Source organism: Elephas maximus, chromosome 9 (assembly GCF_024166365.1).
Source record: "Elephas maximus indicus isolate mEleMax1 chromosome 9, mEleMax1 primary haplotype, whole genome shotgun sequence".
NCBI lineage: Eukaryota > Metazoa > Chordata > Mammalia > Proboscidea > Elephantidae > Elephas > Elephas maximus.
The window spans coordinates 114,701,223-114,721,988 of record NC_064827.1 but is presented as its reverse complement, the minus strand read 5'-3'; the positions used below and the strand labels follow the sequence as shown (position 1 = coordinate 114,721,988).

The 20,766-nt window shown below is 45.1% G+C and overlaps 1 protein-coding gene and 1 long non-coding RNA gene across 7 annotated transcripts in view; one reads left to right on the top strand and one right to left on the bottom strand.

Annotated features, from left to right (window-relative positions):
* Positions 1–20,766, bottom strand: part of LOC126083166 (transforming protein RhoA-like) — an 885,451-nt gene that overhangs the window by 175,519 nt on the left and 689,166 nt on the right. The window lies entirely within an intron of this gene.
* Positions 1–20,766, top strand: part of LOC126083172 (uncharacterized) — a 207,770-nt gene that overhangs the window by 121,188 nt on the left and 65,816 nt on the right. For 4 of the 5 annotated variants that reach the window (XR_007518733.1, XR_007518734.1, XR_007518735.1 and 1 more), the window contains exon 1: positions 17,797–18,042. The exons of the other annotated variant lie outside the window; for it this stretch is intronic. This is a non-coding gene — a long non-coding RNA (uncharacterized LOC126083172). Of the gene's footprint in view, positions 1–17,796; positions 18,043–20,766 lie in introns of those variants that run through there. 5 annotated transcript variants of the gene reach the window in all.

The window sequence follows — 20,766 nt, the reverse complement described above, 5'->3', positions numbered from 1 at the left end:
TTTCTTGGCTTTTTTCTTGAGTTATGGAATTGATATTCCTTTTTGTGGTTACCTTATTATTTATCCCTATTTTTCTAAGTAAAAACCTAACTTGTATCCTTCTATATCGCCTTGTATCACTCTCCATCTGGCAGTTCAAAGTCACTCTTTTTGATTATTGTGATCGTTTATCTATTGATTTCCATGATTTCCTGTTATGTTTATTATTTTGTTTATTTATTTATTTTTTAGAATTAATCTTACTTTGTTTTTGTGCTTTCCCTATTTGAGTTGCGTTGATATCAGGACGTTCTGTTTTGTGACCTTGTATTGAGCTGGTACCTGATGTTATTGGTCATCAGGCCAAACAATCTCCTTTAGCATTTCTTGCAGTCTTGGTTTAGTTTTTGCAAATTCTCTAAACTTGTGTTTATCTGTAGATATCTTAATTTCGCCTTCATATTTCAGAGAGAGTTTTGCTGGATATATGATCCTTGGTTGGCAGTTTTTCTCGTTCAGTGCTTGTATACGTCGTCCCATTCCCTTCTTGCCTGCATGGTTTCTGCTGAGTAATCTGAACTTATTCTTATTGATTCTCCCTTGAAGGAAACCTTTCTTTTCTCTCTGGCTGCTTTTAAAATTTTCTGTTTGTCTTTGGTTTTGGCAAGTTTGATGATAATATGTCTTGGTGTTTTTCTTTTTGGATCAATCTTAAATGGGGTTCGATGAGCATCTTGGATAGATATCCTTTCGTCTTTCATGATGTCAGGGAAGTTTTGTGTCAGGAGTTCTTCAACTATTTTCTCTGTGTTTTCTGTCCCCCCTCCCTGTTCTGGGACTCCAATCACTCGCAAGTTATCCTTGATAGAGTCCCACATGATTCTTAGGGTTTCTTCATTTTTTGTAATTCTTTTATCTGATTTTTTTTCAGCTATGTTGGTGTTGATTCCGTGGTCCTCCAGAAGTCCCAGTCTACATTCTAAGTGCTTGAGTCTGCTCCTCTGACTTTCTATTGCATTGTCAAATTCTGTAATTTTATTGTTAATCTTTTGGATTTCTACATGCTGTCTCTCTATGGATTCTTGCAACTTATTAATTTTTCCACTATGTTCTTGAATAATCTTTTTGAGTTCTTCAACAGTTTTCTCAGTGTGTTCCTTGGCTTTTTCTGCATTTATCCTAATTTCATTTGTGATATCTTTAAGCATTCTGTAAATTAGTTTTTTATATTCTGTATCTGATAATTCCAGGATTGTATCTTCATTTGGGAAAGATTTTGATTCTTTTGTTTGGGGGGTTGGAGAAGCTGTCATGGTCTGTTTCTTTATGTGGCTTGATATGGACTGCTGTCTCCGAGCCATCACTGGGAAACTAGATTTTCCAGGTAATCAGCTAAAAAAAAATGCAGTCAGATCCCTATCTGAATTCTCCCTCTGGCTCCGGGTGTTCGCATGTTAATGGGGCCGCCTGGGGATGGTGGGGGAGGGATCAGAGAGCTAGGAGTGTAGCACCACCGAATATGGAGCTGAACACCGCGTTCACGCTCCGCCCCCGTCCGCCAAAATCCGGGTGGGACGGATCCCGAGCTGGGACACTGCTTTCCCTGCTCCGAGACCAGTCACTTCCTCCCGGGTACTTCTCCCTCCGGTGCACTGCACCACACGCACAGACTGGGTGTGCGTCTCCCCGCATGAATGTGTGGGCCCCTCCCCGGGGTCGCTTTAGGGAAATATAGGTGACCCCCCCCACCCCCGCTCGCGCTCCACCCGCTTCCCGCCAAACTCCCGGTTTGGATGCTGTTCTCCCCACTCCCAGATCAGTCACTGCCTCCCGGGTGCTTCTCCCTCCGGCTGCGCCGCTACGATGCCCGCGCCAACCAGCTAGACTTCCTCCCCGGATGGGTTCGGGGGGAAGGCTTGGGCCCCCCTTCTGTGCCGTCTGCCCCCCTGGGCTCTGCCCCAGATAGGGCTCCGAAGGTCACCTGCCTGGTACGCTGTCTCCTAGTTCTGAAAACGGTCGCTGTCTGCCTGTATTTGTTCGTTTTCCGTCTCTAAGTCTGTGCTTATTGTTCAGAGTTTGTAGATTGTTATGTATGTGATCAATTCCCTTGTTTTCTGAGTCTTTGTTGCAAGAGGGATCCGCGGTAGTGTCCACCTAGTCCGCCATCTTGCCCCGCCCTCTCGGGACTTTTTTTTATGTGAGGGGTGTCGGTGTGGAATACTTCTCTTCTGCCTCTCCTTCCCCTACACGCTCCCATCCAAAAACCACTGCTGCTCTGAGAGCAGGATTAAAGTTTTCTCACATGACTGTTCTTGTTGCAATGACTTGGAGTCAGCACCCTCGTCTCGCATGACCAGTTTTTCTACCAAGCCTCTCAAAACAATAACAAAATGAATGCTTTTTCAAATAATTTTCACTATAATACCCTGAAAATTGTGTCTGTGATGAATAAGAAGACAAACATTCTTTCTTGAAAGATGACAAAACCACGGTTTCCCCAAGGATTGAGGACGTAAATTGATGAGCCCAGATGCCAAAAAAGCAAGGGTGTGTGATGGAGACAGGTGAGGCTGAAGCTGAGAAGTAGTGCTTCATGAACCAGAATGGCCAGCTAGGAGATACATGGGAGCAAGTGTGTCTGTGGATGGGGATTTGACTTGCGTGAGTAGAATCTTCATTGGTCTCATGATACCCACCCACTTCAGGGCCATGGAGCCCTAACTAACAACTGAAGATCCTAGGGCTGTAGCATTGTAAGCACTTTTCCTCCAGAGAAAAGGGTTTTCTACCTTCCTCACCCTTACGTCTGCTCTCTGTCCAATAAACCTAGGTGCTCAAGAGTGTTTGATGACTATTCGATATCCCAGATAATCAATATGACCTGCAGAGATTTTGTGAAATTGGTATGCTGGTTTGGTTTGGGTGCTGTGTTTTATGTGTATGGAACCAAGATTGAAACTCAGGCCTTTTGACTGCAAATTCAGTTCTGTTCTTCTGAGGGTAAGTCATAACAGCTTAATGTTTTCTGCCTCTTGGTAGTTTTTCCAGATAAAATACAAGCCACTTACTGACTTCAAATTTCTGTTAAGCAATGACTAATATTGTTGTAAATATATCCCCAATATTACGTGAGGAATCCTTGGAGGCCTGTATTTTCTCTGCTAAAACCAGCAAGTCTATTCTTGGGGTGACTTTGAAGTTTAAGGGAATGTTAAAGTTATCATTGTAGACTCTAGGCTAAAGACATACAAATAGGGTCGTTGATGCTGGGCATAGAACATTGACTTTATTTTAATGGAACAATTGACTTTATTCTAATGGAACAAATATATATATATATTGCAATACACCTCAATTTTGTAAGGAAGAAGGAGGAGCCAGGGCCAAGATGGCAAAATAATCAGATGCTTCCTGTTGTTCTTCTTACATCCAAGACATGAAAAAGAAGTGAATCGATTCTATATAAGTGTAGGGGCCCAGATCATCAAAGACAAAGCTGAGGAGTTGGACTGAGAGGCAGGATGCAGGAGAGACAGTTCAAAAGCAGCAAAGAAGTGCCAGTTGTGAGGTTGCCGGCACCCTGCTGGCTGGGTCAGCTATTGGATGGCAGGCTGAGGAGAGCAGTAGCATTCAGGATATGTTTCACCATGTCAGGAGAGGCTGGGCAGCGGAGAGTGTGCAGATGCTTCCAGATCAGGATGGAAATGGTACTGGACCTGTGAAAGTTAAGTGCAAGCTTCTAACCTACTGCCTACTGTGTGGGAGTCAAAATAAGCCCTCCCCATCCAAGAATCTAACAGGGGAGAAGAGGCTGTTTTCCCACTCCGCACCTGCCCCCCGCTCCCTGCGGTCCACTCTGACACCAGTCAGACAGTATGCAAGAACTGCCAGTCCTCTAACCCAGAGCTCAGGGCTCTCTGCACACAAACTAGTCCTTTGGCTGTAAAAATTCACCATGCCCCCTCAGCTGGGAAGTCAGGCCAGGGCTGTCTCTTTGCCTGGACACTGGCATAAAGGGTCTGAGGACATGTAGCACCGTTCACCCCTGCCTGTACCTGTGTGGGCCATTTCAACACCAAGAGGGCATACACTTGAAGCCTATTTTCAACTGCAACAGCCAAGGGGCAGTTGCACATTTGTGACATTTGATGTTACCCTGCCCATTAAACAGGCACCTCATCCACACACATCAGGGACCTGAGGGCTGGAGGTATCACCCAACTCCATCTAGCCACGCAAGACAGGGGTGTGAGAATATACAGTGCCTCCGAGTCCCTACAGCCAACACCACTGAGTGCCAAGGACTGGCTGTATCACTCCTTTAATATCCCAAACACCCTGGGAGGTGTACAGCGTTATGTTATTTTCCCAGTGAAGATCCTGAAATGTAGAGGACTTAACAGGAATTTTCTAAAGTCAAGCAGCAGGCAGTGGAGGAGCCAGCGCTCTGTCCTTCACTTACCACATTGTCTTTCAATGTTGGATGTATACACCCCCGTAAATACCTGGGATACACCAGGATTGTTGGTTATGCTGAGGAGGACACTCTATGAGGTGCCTGCATGTTGTTGGCCAGGAACCTTATGGGACATGGCATTCCTGAAAATTCACAGGCGCTTGGAATAAAATTACAACTTGGAACTTGGAGAAAAAAAGCATGAGGCTGGAAGGAAGCTTTGGTAAATTCCAGGGAGCTTCCAGGTTGAGAAATAGAGCTACTGAGGAGAAGGCACTGATGAAGTCAGGACATGGACACCTGGATTTGAGGAGTTAAGTGCAGATTGGAGGGCAAGGACCTGACAATTCTGAGGAAAGACCAGAGGTGTCCTCTCCCCTCATTCTCATCTCTTCATCTTGATTTTTTCCCCAGCAGAATCTTACTTGCAGAGGTCTCCATCCAGATCCCAATTAGGAACCTCCCAACACAGGAAGCAGCTCACAGACACCAAATGCCACACCACTAGAAGACCCACTGGTCTGAAAATGGGGTCTATGCAAGGGCTCGAGCAGTTGGACAACTGATTCCTTAGCACTCCTCAGCCCTTCCTACCATCCCTGCTCACATCTAGCCTTGCACACTCCAGGCATCCAGGTCTGCCATGAACCTCATGACATCTCTGATTCTCCTGGACTTTATCATTGTTGTGTAAGGTAAGTTTCCTCTTGTTTGTAAGGAACTATTTTAGATGTAAGTATAAGACCAAATCGACATCAATTTAACCCTAGAATTTCAGTCATCGTTTGGGAAAGAAAGGGAAGAGTGCTTATAGGATGTTCCTTGGAGGATTCCAAAGGCACCTGAGGTCAGTCCCCTTGAGCACAGCAGGATGGACGTTCCCAATTCAGTTGAATGAGATTCTTTCCTGTCCACAAATAAGGTAAAGGGACTTTCTAACTTCCCTGTCTACTTTCATAGTTCATATGCACACTATCAAAAGAAGGGTTCATAAATGTGTTTCTAACAGATTCCATCTCGTTCTCTTCTCACCGAAGGTAGCATACTACCATTGTTTATTTAGAAGTCCTCTTGAGAATTCATGATAGCATTTCTTAGAGTAAATGCAGAGAAACAGAAAGCCATGTCCCCAAGAAGCCAAGTGTTGATCCTGTCAAGTCAAATAAACCACACAGGAAAATCCCTGGGTATGCTGAGGATCATTTTAGATCTGTTGTCTGGCATCTTTCTAGGAAAAAGAAAAAAAGCATCTTCAAGAAAAGTGCAGCCTCAAGGCTCAATTATAGAAACATTAGTTAATGACCAAGAAGGCTGAAAGATTGAAATGCAAGTTCCATTAATAGATTGTTAAGAGACAGAGATATGCATAGTATACCCACAGAAAGCTCCCCAAACCAAGCCACAGCTACTGAAAAATGGATGATAAAAGTGATCACTGGCGATTTATCAGTGAGCCTTGAGCGGCCAAAGCCAGACTGTCCCCAGGAGCATCCTGAGGACATCATTTAAAGCTGGAGGAGAGAACTAGGTCAGTCACATGTGGGTCAGGAACACGGGGGACACCTATATCTTTTCCTTTTCATAGCACCACAGTTCATCCAGCATCAGAGGAAGGCCAGAAGAAAGAATCAATGAGAATTTCTTCCAACAAAACTATCTTTAATCCCAATTTACAGAGGACTATTCTTTAAAGTAAATCTACTGTTCTTCATCTGCCACTATGGAAGTAGATGTGCACCCTACCCAGGCTTTGGCCTCCCTCTCTGCCATCATCGTATCTGTACAATAGCCAAAAGTACCACTGGGATAGGGGAGGAGCATTAGCCTAATAAGTATGGGGGAGGAGCTGACAACCCTAACCTATCTAAGGGACCCTAACTTGATGGTCTGACATATAGGAGAGCTCACTAATGGCTAAGAAGATGCTTCTTCCTTTTTCCATGAGTGGAAGGGTCACGTCTTCTTTTTAGAGGCAGCGAGGGTTGCACCTCACCCACAGTCAAGGGTTGCCTCCCAGAGACTCCAAGGTCAGCCCCTGAGTAGGGCCGCTTTGCAGCAAGTGATGGAGCTCTGACTTGAGGTGGGATCTTCCACTTCACAGCTGTATGTCCAGGACGGCTAAGACTCACTGTCTCCGGAGATCGGGGCTGGGATTCTCCCCAGGTACCCCGAACTCCATGGTGCAGAATGCTGGAGGCAGGCAGAGGACTCTTGGAAAGACTCCAGGGCAGTAGGCTTTCTCGAGATGCCAAGAGGAAGTCAAGGCTGGGGAGTTCCTCCTCTTCCTCTTCTTCACTGGACCTTTCTCCTTTCCCAGGTGTTCCACTAATAGGAGAGGCTTGTAAGGACATTAAGGTTTCTCTGTTTCCCAATCTAGGGGAGGTGCAACCAGGACCCCGTTGAGGAGAAGTTGATTGTTCAGACTTAAGTTCCTGTGACATGGGACTCCACATAAAGGGAGCAAGTTCTTTTGACTTAGACAAATTACTGTAGCTGCTGCCATCTTTTGGCAGATCATCTGTATCCAACTCTTTTGTGCTCATTTTCTCGCTCATCTGTAGTTGGATGCTGTGGTTATCTGTGCTCCCTGCGTCTTGACTGGTCCTAGACTCTGTACAAGGTGACTCCCTGGTTGGCACACCATAAGTTGGGGGTGCCTCCACACCCACTTTTCCTTTCAATTCCAGCAGTCGCTTCTCCACCAGCTGCAAGGAAGGAAAATGGATAATTACTGATTCTGTACAGACTGTGAGAACACGTGGCTGAGTGTGTGGTGGAGACCATAGTATTGGGGCAGGATTTAGGGAAGTCAGTCAGATGAGTGTCCTTCAATAACTAGCACTGCAGCTCTGCCTGTCCATCCTCTTGTGTGGTTTTCCCAACCACAATGCCTTACCACTCCACTCCTCTTCTTGGCCACTCCATTATCTCTTACCTCCTCATTCTGCACCTGCTCCCACACCTGGAGCTGGCCTTCCGCAGAAGCCATGACAGCCAAGGCACTGTCGGGTTAGATGAAATCCTGTGGGTTTCATGTTATGATTCTCCCTTCCTCCTCTGGTTTACCTGAGTGAGAGTGAGTCCTTCCTCTTCCTCCAGCTCCTGCCTTAAGGACATGGGATCTACCTGAGAATCTGGGGATAGTAACATTTCCAGGAATTGAGGGTGAATAACTGCTTCAACCTGAGAATGGAAGGAGGCGGCATGTGAACATCCTTGACAAGGAGTAACCAGTGATTTAGAGGTTCTAGAAGACAACCAATAATCTCCCTCTCGAATTTGCATCCAGTATTGTATTAAAATATCACCACCCCAACCTACACCTACGCAGACACTCACACACACACATGTACACACAAGAAAAGGACACACACATCGATTATGGAGGAAGAAACTGAGCTAAATTACAATATCTGGGGTAAAACTCTAGATGTCTGGTGGATGGAGCACCAAAGTACAGAACCCACACACACCAATCCTCAGGTCCCGGCCCACCTTGGTGATAAATGCTTCCTGTGCACACAGCTTGTCAATGTAGCTCAGGAGTCCTGGATCTGGGTACAGCTCATTCTCTTCCTCTTGTTCCTCATTTGCTTCTTCTTCACATTTCCCATCTGGCTCCACAGTGGCTGAATGGGCAGTTCCAAGGAGATCTTCCATGATTTCAACATAATCTTTGACGGCTTCAGGAGGGATTTCATGGGACCGCTTGGGCTCCCAAGGGTGCTGGGGTCTGTGTTGATGTTGCTTAGGGGGCTGTGCCATGGAACCTCCCTTCTTTGGAATGAACACTATAGAAGGGTTGGAAAGAGGATGTTTATGTGGCAGCAAATTCTGGCTCTTCCCACCTGTTACGGATTGAATAGTGCCCCCAAAATGTGTGTCAACTTGGCTAGTCCATGACTCCCAGTATTGTGTGGTTGTGCACCAACTTGGGATATGATGTGATTATCGTATGTGTTATAAATCCTAACCTCTATGATATTAATGAAGCAGGATTATAGGCAGTGGTGTTAATGAGGGAGGCCTCAGTCTACAGATTCAATTGTATATTAAGTCAATCTCTTTTGAAATGGAAAAGAGGGAAACAAGCAGAGAGGAGAGGAACTGCATGCCACCAAGAATGAAGTTTCCAGAGTGAAGCCCGTCCTCTGGACTCGAGGTCCCTGTGCTGAGAAGCTGCTAGACCAGGGGAAGATTGATCACAAGGACCTTCCCCGAGAACCAACAGAGAGTAAAACCATTCCCCGAGAACTGGTACCCTGAATTCAAACTTCTAGCCTTCTAGACTGTGAGAGAATAAATTTCTGTTTGGTAAATCCATTCACTTGTGGTATTTCTGTTATAGCAACACTAGATAACTAAGTCACCACCCAACCCCATGTTGTAAAGGCAGAATTATGGAGACACTGACATGGTTTCTGGTAGGGCAGACACACCTGAAGCCACAAACACTGTGAGAGGAGATGATGTAAGAGGCAGACGGTCCAAGAGAGTCAACTTATGGGGAAACTTGAAACTGCTTCTTTTTCAAGAAGTCTCATTGAGACCCACATTTAAAGCTGATTAGGTATTGGAGCCCACATTTGATAATCCATGTGAGACAATAGTTATAAAACTTGACCACCTCACTACTAGTGTGTAAAGAAGAGCAGCGGAGACCCCAGGCATCTGGCAGTTTCTGCTGATAGAAATAGCCATTGTCCCCTCTTGAAAGAAAAGCACCACAGGTGAAGACAATGCATTCTCCCAACAAAACCAGTCCCTAAATACCTCCTTTGACCCCTGGCCCATAGCTCCTGCTGAACTTGCTTAGCCATACCTGAATGCTGGCCAACCACAGTGGATGAAGGCCCGTGAGGATCAAGATTGCGTGGAGCTGGAGGAAGCAGGCAGACAGACGCATTCCTCTGCTGCAACATCTGAATCTCTGACTTCTCCTCTGCCTCAAACTCCATAAACCTGACAAGGGTGAGGGAGGCACAGGGTGTGCTGAGGACAAGGCAAGATGCACCAGGAGCCCCAGGACCAAGCAACAGCCAATTATGGGGCAGTGGAGAAAGATGTGCCTTCAATGACCTGTCCAGGTGCCCAGTAAGTCCATTTCCCAGGAGACACAAACAAGGTTTGGGTCCTTTACATGTTCACCACATCATCCCTTCACCTGCAGCACAACTCATCATAACATAGGAAGGTTGTGAAGGAAATGAGCCCTGCCTACTTGGAAGCTCCTCCTGACACAGCCATAGTGCTCACTACCTTTCCATACCCTTAGCACCTGATGGCACACCACAACGCTGACACTGGTTGGTTGAATTGAATCAGACCTACATGACACACAGGAGGACCCAGTCATGCACACTGTTCTCCAAGCCTCTCCTGCCCTTGCCTAAAACACACACAGTAGAGGTGACAGCCTGAACCTGAAATGGGATGAATTTGATTGCAGATAACACCAAGGAGTAGTTCCTAGTGTCCCAGTCCTAGTCTCAAGCTTTGTGGCCTTGGGATATAAACCAGGTGGGCAAGTAGTCCAAGAGACATTTGGAAAAAAGGTGGAATATGAGGTTTCACAAAAGCCTCAGGCTCCTCTCATGATTTTTTTTTTTTAAACCAAGGGAGGAAAGGCAATGAAGGACAGAAGCTCGACCAACAGGGTGACTGAGATGCTGTCTTCTCATGAATACAACTTTCCAGCCTGGACCATTCTTGGACGGTTGTAGAACAATTTTGTACCAGTTGTCATGAGGAGGAAAAAAAAGGAGTGGCCCCAAATTCCGTGTTAGCTATATGGACGTTGAGGCAAGCAGGAACTTGGCTGGTACAGCATATCGCCTCATTTCAGAGTGTCTAGAGCTTGGACTATGTCTCCATGGGTATCCACAGTGTTTCTCCCCATTGTGTCTTAACACTCAAGTATGGGGGCATCTACAAATCCAACATGTAGAAGGGGTGAATTTCTTGATGAATGCAGAACAGAAAACTCCAAGCAGTGAATGTGGTGGTAGAAGTTGTCTGAGGGTAGAGTGGGATCATCAGGGAACCAGGAGCCCTCTCCAAGTGCACACCTCCTCCTCACACAGCCGCTCTGATTTGTACCAGCCCTCCTACTTCATTCACACCTCATTGCTCAGTCCCAACAAGGCCAACATGCCATGGACTCACTTTTGTGCCATCTCATAGAAGATCATCCGGTCAAAATTGCTCTTGAGCTGCCATTCCTGTACAGACCGCCAGAGTCCCTCCTCCAGGGTCATGGTGGGCTTCAGTCTAGCCAGGGATCGCAGGACTGGGCTAAATATCCATGCATGTCAGTAACTTTCGACAAATACATATCTCATCCCCATCTTAACACCACCCCTACACACATCCTCTGCCCATCATCACATCTATCTTGCTATTTGTCCGTGTCAATCCCTCTTCCAGTGTTTTAGATTTCAAGTGCTTTTGCCTCCAGGATACCACTTGCTGTTTTGGAATCCAGGGAATCCCTAAGACTGCTTGAAATTTGGATTTAGTGGACTGTGTCTTTATTCCTGGGTGAGTGGTGGGCAGTGGGAGAGGGAAGAAGATGCCTTCAGTCTTTCAGCCAATGAGAGCAACGTGTATGTGGAAAAACATCCTGTGGAATGTGATAAGAGTTCGATATTGATTGACCTGTTGGGAAGCTCAGGGTTGAGAGAGATGTAGGGTCTGCTCTGAAAAGATAAAGCTTCCCACGTGACTAATCACTCTGCCTTTCATTCACAGAAGTCCGTGACCCTGCACTTCATTGCCAATTTCCACTCACACATACTGTAGCTAGGAAAATTTCACTCTTGTAGATACTTTTTTTGGACTACACTTCATATATTAGGTCATATCATCTTCTTAGCTATCCTCTTAACTGTAGTTGTCTCCTTATTTGATGAGATACTCTAGGGTGAAGATGTATAATGCCCTGTTCAGGATTACAAACCTAAGGAGGACAGAGCCCAAACCCTTCACAACTATACATACTCTACCACCTCCCTGTTGTAACTGGAATTCTCTAGAGGAACGAGGGTGGGAGTAAACTTAAAGTGGTTGTCCTAGGCCTTGCCCATTTCCTCTCTCCTCTGGACATGATACGGCACTGGCCAACATACGCTCAACTCCTATTTTGGAAAGTAAAGACCAGAGGAGGAACGTAGTGTTCGTGGTCTGAGACCAAAATTCATATCATGGGTCCTCACTTTACCACAGTGTTTAAAAAAAACAGAACCAAAGCCTTTGCCATTGAGTTGATCCCTACTCATAGCAACACTATAGAACAGATTGGAACTGCCCCATAGAGTTTGCGAGGAGAGCTGGTGGATTCGAGCTGCTGACCTTTTGGTTAGCAGCCATAGAACTTAACAACTATGCTACCAGGTTTTCCACCATACTGTTTAGTCTCTTGTAAATAATTATTAGGATAATGATTCCAATATAAAGACTGGCTTCATGTACAAGGTGGTCAGCATCAATTGAGATAAGGCATCTGAATGTGTTGTTCACAGGGAGGTGCGGTTAATATGATCAGGAAAATATCTTCTCATAACATATCCCATCGCCCTCATGACCTTTACTCAAGTGTTCGTAAAGAGCGTATCCTCCACTGTGTCTCCCCAAGACCTCTTTATTTGAAAGCTGCACGATAATCTCAGCTGTCCCCACTGATTAGGGCACTCACATGAGAAAGCAGGAAAGAGCTTCTGTATCAGGACTTTGGGGATGGTGCCTCCGGGCCAGAGACTTGAAGCATTGCCAACGTCGGTAGTTCTGGTAAACACTCTGGGGATTACAGGAGGAGTCATCCAGCGAAGGCCTGGATTGTGTGGCGGCCAGGCTTCCCTCCCCAGAAGAAGCGTGTTGGCCTGAGCAAGCCTTCGCTTGGGGGAAAATGGAGGCCAGCTGGGCAGCTGGTGGTGGAGCTTGAAGAGAAAGAGTTGGGGACCAAACTCCCCTATAAGCCTGAGTACCCACAACAGAAGTGGCAGGGATCACAGCAGAAGCTTCCCCAAAAGGGGGTGGAGCACACTCAAGTGCCCCACTGGGAGCCCCTGGGGCACTCCAATTAAGTGGGGTCTGCACCATGGCAAAGGTCTGAATTCCAGGCAGCTCTGCTGATCTCCCTTCTGTCCTCACTTGAACAATGACCTTGCCAGCTCTGGCCCCACCGTGGCCAGAATCCCCAACGATAGGCACCAGAAGTGTCCTGGGGAGAGCAGAGAGACCCAGAGGGGTGCCTGGAGGGCATGAAGAAGTCATGAGGGGGAGTGGGTGCTGCTCCCTGGGTTCTCGGTGTGGGTGTCTGGGAGTGTGTGGGGGGAAGGGCAGTGCAGTGAAAGGAGACATGGAGGCACCAGGATTCATGGTCATATCCGGACCCAGCACTGGAGTTGCTGTTGAGACAAAGGAAAAGGGTAAATGGAGGAGTAGGAAAGGCAACCAGGTGTTAGGTCATCTGAATTCCCTGCCTGGTCACTGGGAATCGGCACAATGAATCTCAGCTGATGGGCATCAGTATGGAAGGGCAAAGCGGTGAAGACTGCAAGAAGTCCCAAGAGTGAATTAGATATTCTTTCCCTCTAGTTGAGAAATTTTCCACTAGAGAACTTGTGAGCACTTCAACTAGACTCTCAGGCCTCTGTCTACCAAGAAGTAAGAGGCCCAAGCTATCAATGACTCACAGAACCTCTCTCAGGAATCCCAGGCAGACAGGCTGCCACCCTCATAAGCTCTTTCCAACCCATGGAACAGGGTTGACATCCACTCTGTCTGAAATGCCCCCAGCAGTCTCACTAGCAGGGAAGGGACTTTCTGAAGTAGAAAGTGTCCTCCAGACTTTCTTGAAAGAGTGAGTCTTCGAAAGAGTGGTTTCCCTATCTCCTCCTGAGCGTTTCTTTTCATGATGCATACTATAAAACCCCTTTCTTCCTTCCCCATCCTCCTGTCTCATTTTTCCAATCTTCCTCTTCAGGCTCCCTAGGTGGGATATTCCAGGTGGTGTTAAGGGTCCACTCCTCACTCCTGCTCAGACAGCTTGTCCCCAGGGGAAGTGTCAAATTTGAATTCCCAAGGGTTGGAGGGGTGGTAGGGATCTGATAACACACCCCCTCCCCTCCAGGCCTACCTCCTTCTGAAGACATCTCCACAGGCTTGGGCACTGACCACAGCTGTCTGGCAGCCTTCAGCACCTGAAATCGCCACGTCCTGGACTCGGAGCGTGATCTGGCTCCAACAGATGCTCATGGATCCAAGAAAAGGAGGGGAAAGTTTGAATCTAAACAGGAGTAGAATGTAGGACTCCAGACATTCTACAGTGGGGGAGGGGTGGGGGGCAGGTGGGGATGAGAAGACATTCCATGAAAGGGATCTGACGGGTAGGCAAAAGCTACCTGTTTCCTTCAAATTATGGTTGACAACACAAATAGTGTTAACCTCTTAGGGCCATTTGTGGGTTCTTTCTCAGATCCACAGCACAAAGGCTCTACTCTAGACTTCAATTCTCATCGACATACCTAGTTTTGAGCCCCTACACCCACCCTGTTCCCCAACTCTAGGTGGCAGGTTCTTGAATTATTACAAGGTCACCAGCACTTCATAAACAAAATTCAGGACACCTTGTCTAATGGAAGGTGGGGTACATATAGAGACAAGGAATCCAAGTGTTTGAAATTAGGGTTTTCAGAGAAGTTCCGTTGTGTTTGGTGTGTGTGCATACAGTATTGTATACATTATTGTTTAGGAGGCAGTCCTTGTGTCCCTGAACTCCCATTCATTACTTAAAACTCTGGGGGCTGCAGCATGGCCAGCCTTACTTATGATCCTTTCTCCTGGAAAGCCCCAGTGTATTAAAAGAAGGGCGACAGCCTCTAATTCCATGACCAGAAGTAGATTCCTGTTGTTTCCCAGATTGTTATATTGTACATTCATTTTTAAGTATCTTATTACTAACAATGACTGTAATTCAGTAGTTAAAGAAAGATACCTCTGTATAGTTGAAAAGTACAATAGTTCAGATAGATTGTACGGTGACAACTCCCCCCCCGCCCCACACCTTTTCTTGGCAACCAAATTCTCCATCTCGTTGGAAATCGATGATGTTTTCTATTTCTGTTTCCTCTTTCTAGAAATATTGTATGTGACTGGGGGTAACTAACACAAGCTATGCTCATTTCTCAAAAGTGATTTCAGTTTCCTTGTTTTCATTATACAAGTATGGTGTGTTCCCATATATATATGTATATATTTATTCTTTCCTTTAAAATTAATGCTATCTTGTATGTCTATATTTTTTCTTTCCCTTTCTGGATCAATGATCCTATTTGTATCCTTACGTATACCCTAGATTCTACAATGAGAACTGCAACACTTTCGTAAACATCAAATTAGCCCAAGAATAGGCTTGCTGGATTTAGCATGTAAAATACAGGACTCCAAGGAATCCCTGTGTAATATGAAGACATAGTTTCAAGAACACCGATAGGATTCCACAAAAACATTAGTTGTTCTTTCTCAAAAATTTGAAGTTGACAAGTGGCCTGTATTTTATGTGGCAAACCTACCAGAGGGAAAATAAAAAAAACCTTAGCTATTATGACTTACTCACCCTCATAAGAGCAGAACTGAATTTGCAGTCAGAAGGTCAGAGCTGGAATCTTGGTTCCATAAACATAAAACACAGCGCCCAAACCAAACCAGCACACCAATTATACATAATCTTTCAGGTCATTTTGATCATCTGGGATACTGAATGGTTATCAAACCCTCTGGAGCTCTTGAGCTTAGTGGGCATGGGAGCAGCTATAAGGATGAGGGAGAAGAAAATCTATTTCTCTGAAACTAAACTAAATGAGCTTAGGAATCAACTCGAAGGCAATGGATAATGAGTGTTTTGGTTTTTTTTTTTCAACAGCCCTGGGTTCTTCAGGTGCTAGATGGAGCCCCATGGCCGTAAAATGGGTGGGTATCTTGAGACCAAAACAGGATTCTACTCACCAAAGTCGAGTCACACACACACTTGCTCCCATCTCACCCCTACCTGGCCATTCTGAGCCATGAAGTCCTACATACACCCTCGCTCTTTGGAATCCAGGCTCATCAAGGTATGTGCTTATATCTTTGTGAGAGTAATGGTAGAATGTTCATTAAATAAAATATGTTTGACTTTTTTTCATCATGAGCATAATTTTCAGTGTATTAAAATGAGTTGAAAGAGCACTTATTTTGTTGTTTCAGGAAGAGACACTTGATGGAAAATTAGTCATGGGTGATGAAGGGTGCTGACCCCTAGTGGTTGCAATGAGAAAAGTAATGTGAGACCAACTTTAATCCTGCTCTCACAGCAGTAGTGCCCTTTCAGATGGGAGGGTGTAAGGGAAGGAGAGAGGCATGAAGGAGTGTTCCACACTGATAGCCTTCACTGAGAAAATTTCCCTGCTGGCACTAACTTAGATTCTTGTCAATGGGGAAGATATTTTGACTTGAGGGTAATGTGGAAAAAGGCAATAGCAGCCATATTGTAGAGGAGAACAGAGAATTGGAAGCTCAGAGGAGACAAGGGTTCTTCTCCCCTCTTTACTACAATTATGTGACAAAGCCATTTCATAATGTGGTCCTCATGAATTGCCTCATGCTGTCTGAGTTTTACCTGAAATATAAACCTGATAAGACCCGATGAATCTATCTTCAGCATCCACAGCGTTTGCCCAACCACTGTGAAAAGAGCGCCTCCACGCAGCTTCTGCCTTTCTGGAAATTGCCCACCCCTTAATTCTCTGCAACCAGGAAGCAGCTTCTTGCGTGCATCTATCTTTGTATTTTCTCTGGCACCTACACTGAACAACTCCACTCATGTCTTAGCTTAGATGGTGAAGTTAGATTCAAGAAAAACCACCCTGATATTTTTAAAAGCTAGTCATGGTGATAGATAAAAGTAAAACCTTGGTGACTTTTCTTAGGACTTGAGCTTCTACCGTGGAGCAACCTTAAATGCTTTTCAATCTAGGCCGATGGTGGGGCAAATCAGTGCATCTAGGCCTTCAAGAAAAGCAGACTTGTTCTTTCATTCTTCTGCTTGCCAGTGAGTCCATGAATTTTTTCCCATTTTACACACTAACTTAGATTTAGGACCATTGGATTTGAATGAGTGAGCCCAGAGCCAATGATTTAAACATTGCATTGTGGAGGAACATTAATGTCCACATTCTGCAATTTCTGTTTCTACTGCCTGAAAATATTCAACCATGGAAGCATATGTGATTAAATTAGGCCCTATGAAATTTACTACTATTGGCTGTGAAAGCACAAAGCCAAAAGTCCTTTGGAACTGGCTCTCTGACCATCCGTGTAGAAAAACTCTAAGGCCTGCACTGACCACTGAAAAAAAATCATCTCTCTTCTTAGGTCATAGAACACAGACGACAGATGATCTTCCACCCAACCTCAGAGCATTGGAGGAAATGATAAAATGTGATGACTGAGACTTATTCAGCTGCTGTGATTTCTCTCTCAGCCTGTGCACTTGGAGGCTCCATGTGTTGGCTCTGTAGGGCCATGCAGAGAGTCATCCAAGGAGTGAGAAATAATACAAATCTTGCAATTTCCAGAAAAAGGCTGTCGGATTATTGAAATTTTTCTTTAAAAAAAAAAAAAAAAAAACCCTTAAAAGCAATGCAATGATGCAATTCTGGTGCGTATTTTTTTAAGGGCTAACAGGAATAATTAATTTATATTATGAAAAAAAGGAATAATTTTTTTTTTTTTTCCCCACAGTACCTGCTATGTGGACAGGAAGAAAGTAACACTGGCTGAGATGTTTTCCTACTCACTAAACAGGAGAAAAGTAAACTGAAGGACACATATTGAGGACTTTTCCCTTAAGAGATCTCTTAGCATGCATTCCTCAATTTGTAGAGCCAGGGATAGTGAGAGTACGGTATAACCAAAAACCAAACCCAGTACCATGGAGTCGATCCCGACTCATAGCGACCCTCAGGACAGAGTAGAACTGCCCCACAGAGTTTCCAAGGAGCGCTTAGACGGATTTGAACTGCCGACCCTTTGGTTAGCAGCCGTAGCACTTAACCACTACGCGACCAGGGTTTCCGAGAGAGTATGGTGTATGTGCATGTAAAAACGCAAATACAACTTAGTAGGATCTGCAGAGGTAGGGGATGTGAAAATCAAGCATTTCTTATTGCAAGGCAGTCTTGGAGGTTTGAATTATCAGCAGGGCTGCCTGAGGAAAAATGGCCCTTGGATGATAGAGTTCTGTCTTTTGGGGTCCCTGTGACTCAGAATGCACTCACAACAAAGGGTATGCTTTAGGTACGAAGCCTTTAGGGTGCAAGGCTAAGTCCGCCCTGCAATTGGAGCTCACGCATGCGCACAGCCTCCTGAGACAAGGCTCTGGGGCGCGCGAACTGCCGCCCTCTAACGGCCTCAGGCGTCAGTTGAAGAAGGTCCCCTTCAGGGAGGCGCGCGGCAGGAGCAGGGAAGGCAGGGTCCCTAAGGGTAGGTCTCGCGGCTCTGCTGGGCTGTGCCAGGGGAGGCCTCAGACCCTGCACACAGGAGCGCACCGCTCTTCCGCTTTCTCTTAGGTAAGTTCTATTACAAAGGAAGGGAAGGGACACGCAAACATCCTTGGTAATGTTGCTGCTATGCTTTACCCTCCTGTAGGCTCTTGGGTTATTTGCAGGTGGGCTTTGCATTGGGAGACCCCCTTTCACTGTGTAGAATTCAGCGCGCTCAAGTTGCTAGCTTGTCCTGTGCCGGCAGTATTTATACCACGGGAAATGGCAAAGGCTGCACCTCAGGACTGCAGTGATTGTTTTCCTAACTGGTGGACTGAAAATGAGGGGGGGACTTTCAATAATGACTCTTTAAACCGACAAGTGTGTCATTATCTGTTGCATTTTGAATAATACCTAATTTTGAAAAAATAAGGATTTGAAAAGCACTCTCTGTTTAAGCACGGAAAGAGCTCGTGTCAAGGAAAATTCTGTCAAGTTCCAGCCTAGGACCTCATGTCTCTTAGGTCTTCCTTGTTAACATAAGAAACATATCAACCAACATTCATGTTCAAATGACACTGCTTTGCTGAGGAAGTGAGTGACTTTGCTGAATTGACTAAAAACCAAGCATTTATTTGTAGTGTCGTGCATGGAATCATGATTGACTTGCAAGCATGGTGGGTTAAGGATGCAGCAGATTTTCCAAGATCTACAAAAGCACCCTGCTAATGATGTGTGTATAAAAGATTTCCAGTCACGAGTACTGCATGTTTGACTGAAATCAGTAAATTCTGTGTCACTCCTCCGTGTGTATCTGGGAGATTTTATATGTATGATTCTGCAGAAAGCCAGTGTGAGTGTGTAATCCTTTGCCAGCACACAACTGTGTGTGCATCTGAGGCTGTAAGTTGCTGTATTTGTGTTTCTATCCTGGAATGAGTGTCTGTGGGTGTATTTGGAATGTGAGGCACATGTGTATATTAATAGGCTATCGGGGGTCAGTGTTTGTACTTGATGAGATGCGAAAGTTTTGCGTTTGTTTTTTGAGGGTGGATACTTGTGTGGTGGTGTGTATAACTTGAAATAGGAGAGAAATGTAGTTGTGAGCTTCTTAAGGATTGTGAGAATTGAGAGGTGTGGGTACTTCTGTGCCCGTTATTTGGGACTCTGTTGGCCATGTGTTTCTGTGAATTCACAGTTTGGGGGTTGTGTATGTGTGAATGGGTTCGCGGGAAGTTGGTATTTGTATGTGTGGGTTGGCGGTGTTTGTATGAATATCTGTGGTTCAGTATGAGTATGTTTTGTGGGAATGTGCAGGGCATGAGATACAGGCGTGTGCACTCAAAGACTGGAAGGTGAGCTCTTTACAATTTGTGGCTGGAGGGAATACTTAGGGCATGGCTCTCCTGCCATGGATTTTGAGTCATTCTGTGTACCTAATAGCAAGTTTGGAATGGGTTTCTCAGCTTTACGTTTGGGCATCTGAGGGAGTGTGCCTGTGTGTATTAGTCTGGGTGTAGGGCCTGTTCATTTTATATTTGGGGACTGAGAGAGGATCAATGGTGTGTAGGCAGGGCATGTTGTACATTTGTGTTGCTTTGAGTGCTTTTCTGGAGTTGCACATGAATTCTTCCATGTTCGGTCTGGGGTTTGTGTGATTCTGTACACTAGAAAATTTGAAACTGATTTCTGTTTGAGTATTTTGGATTGTTGGATTATGTGTAGACAGGCATTATGAGGGTTTATTGGCTTTGGAAGATACAGGGTCATTGTTGCATACTTTCAGTTCCCTGGATAATTTAGGTTAGATTTAGGGTATAAGGCCAGTTGTATGGGTAAAGAACTTGTGTGTTTCATGAAGGGGCATGGCTGTTTGGATGACTATTTTCCAGGGCTGGGTGTAATATTTTTCAGTAGAGAGTATGGTGTATTCTGGAAAATGAGGAGGTGTGTATCTGATGAAAATATGGGGCTGTGTATTTGCACAGGGTGTGGGAGAATTGTTTTTACATGTAGTAGAGGCACGTTGATATGGTTATGTGTGAGATATTGAGAATGTGGCTGTTTCGGAACACGAGATATGGACCTGGAATGGGGTTCCAGTGTATTTATTCAGGATGTGCAAGAGATATCTCATTGTAAGTGGGGAGTATATACTGGTGTGTGTAAGTCACGAGTGGGAGGGTGAATTATTCTTGGAGTATTCTACAAGTGTTTCTTTGGAGAATGTTAGGGTGTTTCTAGATGTGTGTGTTTGGGCATGTTCGGAGGTTGGGAAGTGAGGCTATATTCTAGAGACGTGTGATAATCTATAGTGTTTTGGGTGATGTATACTTTGAGAAATTGAGGCTGTTTTTGTGTGTGTATGTGTCTCTGTGTGTTATGTCTGGCATGTGTGAACACGTGGCCGCTTAGGGGCATGGGTTGTGTGTGTATATTAGCTAGAGTGCAAGGACTGTTGGTGTTTTGGAGTTTTTTCTGCATCTATACATGTGTGGGGTATATATACATGGTTGGGTTATGGGTGAGTATGTGGGGGGTTTGTGTCTGTATGAAAGCACCCGGCATTTCTCTTTGTGCCTATTCTGGTCTAATTCTTGCAGAATTTGGTGGTATAGCTTGTATGTACATTTTCAATGTTCATGTGATGTACTTACATATATTAATACTAAGGGTCGTATGTGGTTGTGTGTTTATTTGGTTTCACTAGTTTTCAGAGGTGTTTGTTCTGGAGGATGTGGGAGATTCAGGATGTACATTTGGAAACTGAGAAGATTTATATAAATTGTGCATGCATTTTGGAATTTGTGT